This window comes from Trichomycterus rosablanca, chromosome 9 (assembly GCF_030014385.1).
Source record: "Trichomycterus rosablanca isolate fTriRos1 chromosome 9, fTriRos1.hap1, whole genome shotgun sequence".
NCBI lineage: Eukaryota > Metazoa > Chordata > Actinopteri > Siluriformes > Trichomycteridae > Trichomycterus > Trichomycterus rosablanca.
In genome coordinates, this window is record NC_085996.1 from 17,428,101 (window position 1) to 17,440,296 (window position 12,196).

General features: G+C 38.8%; 1 pseudogene; it reads left to right on the plus strand.

Moving 5' to 3' along the window:
- The first annotated feature begins 517 nt into the window (after positions 1 to 517).
- On the plus strand, positions 518 to 4,881 carry LOC134319918 (G2/M phase-specific E3 ubiquitin-protein ligase-like; annotated as a pseudogene).
- The last annotated feature ends 7,315 nt before the right edge of the window (positions 4,882 to 12,196 follow it).

Here is a 12,196-nt window from a genome sequence, read left to right on the forward strand (position 1 = left end):
GCTACTGCAGAGTTTGTTGGTCATCCTCTAGTTCTTTATCAGTGGTCACAGAACAATGCCCACAGAAAGCTGTTGGCTAAATAGTTTTGGTTGGTGGACAAATCTTGGTCCAGTAGTAACACTGAGGTGTATAAAAACAGCAGCACTGCTGTGTTTGATCTATTCGTACCAACATGCAACACACAATAACATGCCACACCATGTCAGTGTCACTGCTGTGGTGAAAGAAACTCACCAGCCAAATAATACCTGCTCTGTGTTGGTCCTGGCCATTCAAGAACAGAGTAATAGGGGGCTAACAAAATAACCAAAACAACAGATGGACAAGTATTTGTTCAACGTAGATTAGATCTTAGATCTTTTAAAATATATGTTGTTTGATTCATAAATGTTGTAAATGTATTAATACCATCTTATTTTGCCATGTATTCTGCCATATTTTACAGCACAGATGGTGTGACTGCTGAAGATGTTGTGTCAAATCTCAGCACAGATTATAAGAACTATTTGCAGCAAGTTTAACATAAATCGAGCTAATGTGTGGGATGGAGCATTACGAGGTTTTAAAAGAGCATCGTATGATCCAGTACATGACATGCTGGTGAAATTCACGGATGATGAGGGGCAGAGTGAAGATGCAGTGGACACAGGTGGCCCCAAGCGTGAATTTCTAAGCCTCCTGATGGACTGCCTAAAAACACGAAGAATCTTTGATGGCCCAGAGAATGCAAAATTTCTCACCTTTGACAGTGACGGTACTCAATTACTATAGTGGCACATTCTTAATTATTTTTCTGTGTGTATTTATGTATGTGTATGTATATGTACTGTATGTGTGTGTGTATATACACTGCTCAAAAAAATAAAGGGAACACTAAAATAACACATCCTAGATCTCAATTAATGAAGTATTCCAGTTGAAAATCTTTATTTATCACATAGTGGAATGCGTTGAGAACAAAATAACATAAAATGATCAATGTAAATCAAAATTATTATCCCATGGAGGTCTGGATTTGGAATCATACTCAAAATCAAAGTGGAAAATCCAATTACAGGCTGATCCAACTTCAGTGGAAATTCCTCAAGACAAGTTAAAATGAGGCTCAGTAGTTTGTGTGGCCAACATTCAACGCATTCCACTATGTGATAAATAAAGATTTTCAACTGGAATATTTCATTAATTGAGATCTAGGATGTGTTATTTTAGTGTTCCCTTTATTTTTTTGAGCAGTGTATACAGTGTATCACAAAAGTGAGTACACCCCTCACATTTCTGCAAATATTTCATTATATCTTTTCATGGGACAACACTATAGACATGAAACTTGGATATAACTTAGAGTAGTCAGTGTACAGCTTGTATAGCAGTGTAGATTTACTGTCTTCTGAAAATAACTCAACACACAGCCATTAATGTCTAAATAGCTGGCAACATAAGTGAGTACACCCCACAGTGAACATGTCCAAATTGTGCCCAAATGTGTCGTTGTCCCTCCCTGGTGTCATGTGTCAAGGTCCCAGGTGTAAATGGGGAGCAGGGCTGTTAAATTTGGTGTTTTGGGTACAATTCTCTCATACTGGCCACTGGATATTCAACATGGCACCTCATGGCAAAGAACTCTCTGAGGATGTGAGAAATAGAATTGTTGCTCTCCACAAAGATGGCCTGGGCTATAAGAAGATTGCTAACACCCTGAAACTGAGCTACAGCATGGTGGCCAAGGTCATACAGCGGTTTTCCAGGACAGGTTCCACTCGGAACAGGCTTCGCCAGGGTCGACCAAGGAAGTTGAGTCCACGTGTTCGGCGTCATATCCAGAGGTTGGCTTTAAAAAATAGACACATGAGTGCTGCCAGCATTGCTGCAGAGGTTGAAGACGTGGGAGGTCAGCCTGTCAGTGCTCAGACCATACGCCGCACACTGCATCAACTCGGTCTGCATGGTCGTCATCCCAGAAGGAAGCTGACGCACAAGAAAGCCAGCAAACAGTTTGCTGAAGACAAGCAGTCCAAGAACATGGATTACTGGAATGCCCTGTGGTCTGATGAGACCAAGATAAACTTGTTTGGCTCAGATGGTGTCCAGCATGTGTGGCGGCGCCCTGGTGAGAAGTACCAAGACAACTGTATCTTGCCTACAGTCAAGTATGGTGGTGGTAGCATCATGGTCTTGGGCTGCATGAGTGTTGCTGGCACTGGGGAGCTGCAGTTCATTGAGGGAAACATGAATTCCAACATGTACTGTGACATTCTGAAACAGAGCATGATCCCCTCCCTTCGAAAACTGGGCCTCATGGCAGTTTTCCAACAGGATAACGACCCCAAACACAACCTCCAAGATGACAACTGCCTTGCTGAGGAAGCTGAAGGTAAAGGTGATGGACTAAACGCAATTGAGCACCTGTGGCGCATCCTCAAGTGGAAGGTGGAGGAGTTCAAGGTGTCTAACATCCACCAGCTCCGTGATGTCATCATGGAGGAGTGGAAGAGGATTCCAGTAGCAACCTGTGCAGCTCTGGTGAATTCCATGCCCAGGAGGGTTAAGGCAGTGCTGGATAATAATGGTGGTCACACAAAATATTGACACTTTGGGCACAATTTGGACATGTTCACTGTGGGGTGTACTCACTTATGTTGCCAGCCATTTAGACATTAATGGCTGTGTGTTGAGTTATTTTCAGAAGACAGTAAATCTACACTGCTATACAAGTTGTACACTGACTACTCTAAGTTATATCCAAGTTTCATGTCTATAGTGTTGTCCCATGAAAAGATATAATGAAATATTTGCAGAAATGTGAGGGGTGTACTCACTTTTGTGATACACTGTATATATATATATATATATATAGTGGTGTTCAATAAAATAGCAGTAATTTAAAAAAGTGAATAAAGCACAAAATCGTTATAATAACTTTTATTCCCATAAATGCAAATGCACTGAAAATACTACATTTTCAATTCTACATCAGAACATTAACAACATTTAGCCAGTTTGTGTTAATCCTTTACAGAAAGCTGTTCAAAATAATAGTAGTGCCAGCAGTTTTCTTTAAAAACTCAAAAAATGTATGTACAGACTGAAAATGTTTGAGGTTTCACCTCACTTTAAATTACTGAACTAATTGTTTAAATTACTGAACTAATTGTTTGTTAAAAGAACGATTGTTTCCGAGATCTGTGTTGCATGGAGTCGACCAACTTCTGGCACCTCTAAACAGGTATTCCAGTCCAGGATGATTAGACTACATTCCACAGTTCTTCTGCAATTTTGGGTTTTGCCTAAAAAAATGCGTTTCAGAAGTCAGAACACCAGTTCTATATGGGATTGAAATCAAGGGATTGAGCTGGCCACTCCATTACCTCAATCTTGTTCATCTGTAACCAAAATGTTTTGGGTCATTTTCATGTTGAAATACCCGCTTTAAGGACATTTATTCTTTGACATAGGGCAACATGATGATCTTAAGTATTCTGATATATTTAAATTGATCCATGATCAATTATATCAATTATATAAATGGATCCATGATCCATTATATATATATATAAAATAAAATAAATAACTTTTCGAAATTCCATTTACAGCTGCCAGGAATGATGAATACTTTCTTGCTGGGAGGATGATCGCAGTCTCAATAGTTCATGGAGGCCCTGGCCCTCGTTTTCTTTCAGAAAACCTTTATTATTACCTTGCTGGTAAAGGAACATCCACAGATTCAGCCTCAATTAAAGACATAAATGATGACCAGATGAGGTCGTCTCTTCTAGAGATAACATTCTATACTAGCAGTCATAAAGAACTGCTCATAAGCATGTGTCAAATCTTTTTTTTTTTTTTTTTTCCAAAAGACCAGGTGCCCTTAATGTAATTCAAAGTCCACTGTGTGCTTAAACATGCCCAATTTAAGTATTGTTAGATCATGAAACTGAAACCTTTCACCAAGAATCTTTCTATCATTTTGATTAAATAACTGCTGTATTTTTACTATAGATAGCAAATGCACAGACATTGGAGGAACTACAGAGCTCAGCGAATAAGCACTCCAGTTTGCTGCAGACTGCTGGGTGTTTTCAGTACCCCAGAAGTATTGAGAAAAAGGAGATAATCATCAAAGATTTTATGCAGTGGTTCATCATTTATCGGAATCATTTTTCCATTCAAAGGTAGCGTATCCCTCATGAGTTGTATATTAATTTGTATTTCCCAACTCTTAATCTGTTATTGCATCTTTTAGCATATAATTGACTGTTTTCCAGATTTAGGGAAGGACTTGCATCACTGGATGTCATTCATGCTCTGGAACAGCATACTACAACCTTTAGACAATACATGTGCTACAGCGAAAAAAGACTATCGGCATCCTCTTTAGAGGCTAGAGCTTAGTGAAGTGGGTAGCTCTAGAAGACAAGAGGAAAACATAGTTCTTGGATACTGGAGAGACTACCTGCTCGACACTGAAGGTTTTTATATTTATTTCCAAATGTGACACTAGCATTTACTTCAGATTTTAAGCTGCATTGTCTAGAACATTGTTTGCAGTACAAATCTATCAACACTTAATTTATTGTTGTTTTTTTTTTCTTCTTTTTTAGAGCAAGAAACAAAAATCTCTCTTAAGGACATATTGATGTTTGCCACAGGATTAAATGCAATCAATCAATCTACAATCTATCCACAACCACAGCTTGTGTTCGATACAAAATCACGCTTTCCAGGTGCGAGTACTTGTTCGAATACAATTAGGTTACCATTTTGTAAGACATATGAACAGTTCAAACAAGACATGGACTTTGGAATTCAAAACTCACCAGGTTTCGGACTTATTTAATTTCTTAAATTAATGTCTTTCCCACCATGCAAAAAAAATGTTCAAGTTGCTGCATCACCCAAATTTAACAATTGTGGTAACACAATTTTAGTCTTTAATTGTCATTTTTACATTGTTTTAAAAAAAAAGGTTTGTTCATCAGCATTGAAAAGGAACAGCTGTACTACACAGGGTATTCTGATTTTTGTTGTTTGTTTATTAGAATTTAAACGTCATGTTTTACACTTTGGTTACATTAATGACAGGAACAATAGTTACTTATCACACAAGATTCCTTGGGCCGCACAGTGGCTAAGTGGGTAGCACTGTGTCGCCTTGTAGCTAAAAGGTCCTGGGTTCGATTTCCAGGTGGGGCGGTCCTGGTCCAGGACAGCCCCACCAGGGGAACGAACCCAGGACCTTCTTGCTGACAGACGACAGTGCTACCCACTTGGCCACCATGCCACCCTAGTCTGATTTTAAGTTTGTTTGGATTACAAATTGGTAAGACTCTTCAGTCTTAAATAGTTTTCCATGGCAGACGTCCAGTTGTCCGGTTCAGTCAAACCACTGCGTCTCTGCAAGTCATCAAAATGTAAGTGACCGTTCCGTCACAAAATGGCTTACTTCCTCCTGTGAGACTGGAAAACCACAATCTCTTCCACCAAACCTAAAAAGGAAATAAGAACAGAAAAAAATTATTTTTTGTTTGTTTATCAGAATTTTAACATGTTTTACACTTTGGTTACATTCATGATAAACATGGTAGTTACTCATTACACAAGATTCATCAGTTCACAAGTTTAATATCAAACACAGTCATGGACAATTTTGTGCCTCCAATTTATCTCACTTGCACGTCTTTGGACTATGAGAGAAAACCAGAGCACCCGTAGGAAACCCACGCGGACAAGGGGAGAACATGCAAACACAGAAAGGAAAGGACCTGGACCGCCCCACCTGGGGATCGAACCCAGGACCTTCTTGCTGTGAGGCAACAGTGCTACCCACTTTTCATTTAAGTTGGTGTGCACAATGTTAGCTCAGGACACAGTAAGTCCATGTTGCAAAATACCATTGTGAATGTAAATTGTGTAATCAAGTTACAATGTCTTGCAATAATTATAATGCTGTTCTCAGGACAATAAAAATATCCAAAACACTATCATGACCACTAATGAGTTTATTAAATCACAGGTGAACTTTCATTTTTAAAGTTTTGTAACTTTTTTAATGTGAGGGCCAGTGTGGCAGCAAGTTTTTACTCCAAACAAGCTAGTACATACTCCACTTGTTTAACTGATTTGTCTCAGTCTTTAAACAGCTGATCACTGATCTGCCTTATTGGACAGCAAACCTTTTGTGGCTTAGATAGGACCCTGAGACATGAAAGTTTTAACTTATTTTTACTGTAGTGCTAGTACTTGAATCAAACAGCCATTTTAAATTACATTCATAGAAATCTAAAGTCTTGTGTTAATGAACTTGGTTACAAGGGCCTGTATTCATAATGCCTCTCAGATTAGGAGTGCTGGCCTAAAATATGTTTCAGTCAGTACAGCCAAAGTAAATAAGAAATACGGCCCTGATTTTCTGATGAATGAGGTTGGTAAACATTTCAGTAATAGAGAATACACTACTGTTTTAGCACCACATAGGGGTCCAGTTTAACTAATCAGGTGTTTAAGGACATGTAGACTACCTATACAAGTGGGATCAAACAACCTGCAGGATCACCTACATTTTATAGGATTCATGTGGAAAAAATTCCATCTATAACGATTAATAAACAGCAGTAGCAGACCTGTGAGGAAGGTAAAACATTGCATCTGGTCTACCAGAGGGGCAGCGGGACTGTAGAACTGGTCTGATAGTGTGAGTGTTCCACATCAATCGACATTCATCGAGGTCCCTCTGTAGCACACCCAAAAACACAAACCGTAATAAGCACATGTGCTCAAAGCTGCCATTAAAATGATGTGCATCCTTTAGGTCACCCAAAAGATCCATCCAAAACTGAGACCTAAACATATAATGACAAAAATTTGTGACTTTTTTTTAATTAAACAATTCAGACTAGTGGCATTTAACTAATTGCATATACAAATGCTTGTAAATTATACCTTTGTTTCCTGAAGTGTGACCACCAGCTTTCAATTCGCTGGTTTGAATGTGAAGAGCCATACATGTGACTTGTAGCTCCTGCAAAATCATCAGAATGTTCAGATCTTAAAGTGCAGTGGATTGCCACCATTGTTCCATTTTCTGTGCCACAGTCTGTGCGCAAACGCACTGGTACCACTCCAAACATTTGTACACATTGTACGTAGTTCTGTGCTATAACCCCAGGGTCATTGTTAGTTGCTCCACATACAAGCCACATAACCTTTCGGGAGTAGCCATCAATACACCCACTAATGGCTAGGCCATATGGCTTAAGTTTATCATAGCCATCCACGTGCCAGATGTGGTTTGGCCCAAGAGCGTGGTAGACTCTTCTTACTAGTCTTCTTTGCGAACGCAGCTGGACTCCTGATGGGTCAAGGCTTGATAACATGACCATAACAGCCTGTCTTCTCACTGTTAAGGCATATTTTTGCTTTAATATTTGCCACATTGAACGGTATCCATAGTGTTGACCAGGTCCTTTTAGCTCTTGTAGTATTGCAGCACGTACAGTTTGCAAAGGGGAATAATTCTTACGTCTGTACAGAGATAATGCCTTTAATTTTGTTTTTAAAGAACTAAGGCTCATGGTAATGCTGTGCCTTGTTCGAAGAAAATCCAAGATTAAATCATAGGTATGGCCCTCGTTAAAGTACCTCCGAATTAGGTCTTCCTCAGAAGCATCTTCAGATGCTGACCCTATAAGACAAAATAATTTATATTTAAAGAAAATATTTGGCCAAGATAAGCCAGCAGTTCAAAACCCGCCAACTTTATTAATGTAACCATACAGAATAAAGCCAGAGCTCTATTCTGCAAAGATTTTACATATTTAACATTTAACCTCTAACACTATCAATTAAACTGGATACAGCTTCTTGCTGACTTGAGGTAGGTAGCTATGTGGTCCAACGATAAATCTTTAAATTATGTGACCGAGCCTTACTGGAGTCCAAACATTCAAAAGATAGTAAATACATAAAACGCTATTGTCTTATTTAAAAAACATTGTTATCACTACCAAAGGCAGTGAAATTATTATTATCCTATGATGGCTGCTAAAAGTTTGCATTCAAATCTCAATACACATATATTTAATACATTAGAATAAAGAAACTTACCGTTTTCTTCAACTTCTGCCAGAAACTCTAAATTCCTCCCACAAGAACTGCAGTATGCAATAACGGTTCCAATGTTGTAACCACAAAAGGGGCAGAACATGTTAAACTGTTTAATGATGTTTAAAACCAAAAACTTACTTTTGATTCGAATTATTTTACAGAACGTTAACTTATCTCCACTCCTCTTAATTTAGCATCTTCAGTGTGTGATTCTTGCTTCTTCTGGTGCAATAGTCATAAAGATAAAAAATTATAGAGCGCCCCTAAAAGCCGGGAGCATTTCCGTTGTGGCAATGTGTTGTGTTGTGGTTATTAAATTCGCGTTCTACCTTAATGTGTTGTGGTTATTAAATTCGCTTTTTACCTTAATGTGTTGTGTTGTGGTTATTAAATTCGCTTTTTACCTTAATGTGTTGTGTTGTGGTTATTAAATTCGCTTTTTACCTTAATGTGTTGTGTTGTGGTTATTAAATGCGCTTTTTACCTTAATGTGTTGTGTTGTGGTTATTAAATTCGCTTTTTACCTTAATGTGTTGTGTTGTGGTTATTAAATTCGCGTTCTACCTTAATGTGTTGTGTTGTGGTTATTAAATTCGCGTTCTACCTTAATGTGTTGTGTTGTGGTTATTAAATTCGCTTTTTACCTTAATGTGGTTGTGTTGTGGTTATTAAATTCACGTTCTACCTTAATGTGTTGTGTTGTGGTTATTAAATTCGTGTTCTACCTTAATGTGGTTGTGTTGTGGTTATTGAATTCGCGTTCTACCTTAATGTGGTTGTGTTGTGGTTATTAAATTCGCGTTCTACCTTAATGTGGTTGTGTTGTGGTTATTAAATTCGCGTTCTACCTTAATGTGGTTGTGTTGTGGTTATTAAATTCGCGTTCTACCTTAATGTGGTTGTGTTGTGGTTATTGAATTCGTGTTCTACCTTAATGTGGTTGTGTTGTGGTTATTGAATTCGTGTTCTACCTTAATGTGGTTGTGTTGTGGTTATTGAATTCGTGTTCTACCTTAATGTGGTTGTGTTGTGGTTATTGAATTCGTGTTCTACCTTAATGTGGTTGTGTTGTCAGCTTTTGTTTGATTTGTAAATGTTGTTGTGTTTTGACTCAGCGGGCCGTTTTGTCCTTCAGGCCAGGTTATTTTGTCTTTTCAAGCCATGTTTCCTTGTGCCATGTTCCTTGCTGCATGTTTTAAGGTACAGGGGTTGGACAAAATAACTGAAACACCTGTCATTTTAGTGTGGTAGGTTTCATGGCTAAATTGGACCAGTCTGGTGGCCAATCTTCATTAATTGCACATTGCACCAGTAAGAGCAGAGTGTGAAGGTTCAATTAGCAGGGTAAGAGCACAGTTTTGCTCAAAATATTGCAATGCACACAACATTATGGGTGACATACCAGAGTTCAAAAGAGGACAAATTGTTGGTGCACGTCTTGCTGGCGCATCTGTGACCAAGACAGCAAGTCTTTGTGATGTATCAAGAGCCACGGTATCCAGGGTAATGTCAGCATACCACCAAGAAGGACAAACCACATCCAACAGGATTAACTGTGGACGCAAGAGGAAGCTGTCTGAAAGGGATGTTCGGGTGCTAACCCGGATTGTATCCAAAAAACATAAAACCACGGCTGCCCAAATCACGGCAGAATTAAATGTGCACCTCAACTCTCCTGTTTCCACCAGAACTGTCCGTCGGGAGCTCCACAGGGTCAATATACACGGCCGGGCTGCTATAGCCAAACCTTTGGTCACTCGTGCCAATGCCAAACTTCGGTTTCAATGGTGCAAGGAGCGCAAATCTTGGGCTGTGGACAATGTGAAACATGTATTGTTCTCTGATGAGTCCACCTTTACTGTTTTCCCCACATCCGGGAGAGTTACGGTGTGGAGAAGCCCCAAAGAAGCGTACCACCCAGACTGTTGCATGCCCAGAGTGAAGCATGGGGGTGGATCAGTGATGGTTTGGGCTGCCATATCATGGCATTCCCTCGGCCCAATACTTGTGCTAGATGGGCGCGTCACTGCCAAGGACTACCGAACCATTCTGGAGGACCATGTGCATCCAATGGCGGTGCCGTGTATCAGGGTGACAATGCACCAATACACACAGCAAGACTGGTGAAAGATTGGTTTGATGAACATGAAAGTGAAGTTGAACATCTCCCATGGCCTGCACAGTCACCAGATCTAAAAATTATTGAGCCACTTTGGGGTGTTTTGGAGAAGTGAGTCAGGAAACATTTTCCTCCACCAGCATCACGTAGTGACCTGGCCACTATCCTGCAAGAAGAATGGCTTAAAATCCCTCTGACCACTGTGCAGGACTTGTATATGTCATTTCCAAGACGAATTGACGCTGTATTGGCCGCAAAAGGAGGCCCTAAACCATACTAATAAATTATTGTGGTCTAAAACCAGGTGTTTCAGTTATTTTGTCCAACCCCTGTATGTTGTGATTCTGTTCATGTTTAGTTAATCTAAGTTTGCCATGTTTGCTTTTGTTTAGCCATGTTTTCCTTAGTTAGCCAGTTTGTCATTATTTAGCTGTGTTTGGTTTAGTTTAGCCCTGCTTTGTTGGTCTTGTCTTTTGTGATTAATAAATATATAGTTTTTGTTTACATCTCTGCGTGTGTGTCCGCCCTCGTTGTCTCGCCTAACCCCCCGTTCGTGACGGGTAGCTAAATGATGTAAGAGACTAAAAGCAAACAGGTTTGGCGAATCTGTGATCTGCGCTTGTAAGTTAGATCAATGGTTAAGCATATTAATGCGCAAGTGCAAACAAGTAAAAAAAGCGATGAATACATTTGCATTTCAGAACTCCCCATCCAACCTCAAGAAACACGATAATGTAAGTTACGAATGATTAATAAAGCCACAGCATTATAGTTTTTTAATTTCTAATAATTGGCATTAGGATTGTTCAGATATCTAGCTAACATTTTCGATTACATTCAAATCACAGATATATCGTTCCACTTCATTTTGTTGGAATTAATTCAGTGCAAAACTCAGTTTCTAAAAGATTCATGGTATTTGGAAAAATGCACATCTTTAAAAGTGCCTTATGTTTTGTTAAACTCTCTTGAATTTAGCTTCAAATGAACCCAATATACTGTATTTCAATTTTTTTTTGGTCAACCTCATTTCAATTGTTAATATACATATACATGCATTTTTACGCCTACAACACATTCCAAAAAAGTTGAGACGGGGCAATTTAGGGTTAGTAATGAGGTAAAAAAAAAAACTAAATGATGACGTGATTTCAAACAGGTGATGTCAACAGGTGATTGTAATCATGATTCAGAGCGAAGGAAGAAAAGGTATTTTTTGTTTTTCTGTAGGTGTAGGGTAGGCTTCATTTTGAAGGTGGTTTACAGGCTTAAAAGAACAATCTTTATATTTTTCAAAATTCTAGCTGCTTGTGTTTTTATTAACAGCATTTACTTGTACTTCTACTTTCAATACTTAAGTACATTTAATTTCAGACAATTACTTTTGATACTTAAGTACATTAAACATCAAATACTGTACGACTTTTACTTAAGTAATATTCAAAGAGGTGACTAACCTCTATCAAAGTAAATTTCTGGTAAGGTATTTGTACTCAAGTATGGTTTTCAGGTACTTTATCCACCACTGGTTATAAAACACAACTACGGACCAACACCCATGCTGTCATCAACCTGTCAAGTTGACATTTGCAAAATTCCAGCAAACTATTTAAATTAGACAATAAGCTATTTAGGCTAGTTACGCCCATGTACATTAACTAAAAATGTATTTATTAGGCTATATGTTTATGAGCTTTGCAAAACATTTGCATTGTAAGTTATTGTTCTGCCTGGTGTAGAAACTTATTATTTCCTTCTCCAACTTTCAAATATTATTTTAAAAATTACTTTATCTTAGAAGTTTGGCTGCACTGCAACAGGAAAGCACTGAATACTTCAGTATACACTGGTAGCCTTGTGGGTAGGGCTTTGGGCTATCAACTGAAAGGTTGAGAGTTCGAATCCCAGCTCTGCTATGCAGCCACTGTGGGGCCCTTGAGCAAGGCTCTTAACCCTCTCTGCTCCAGGGACGCCCT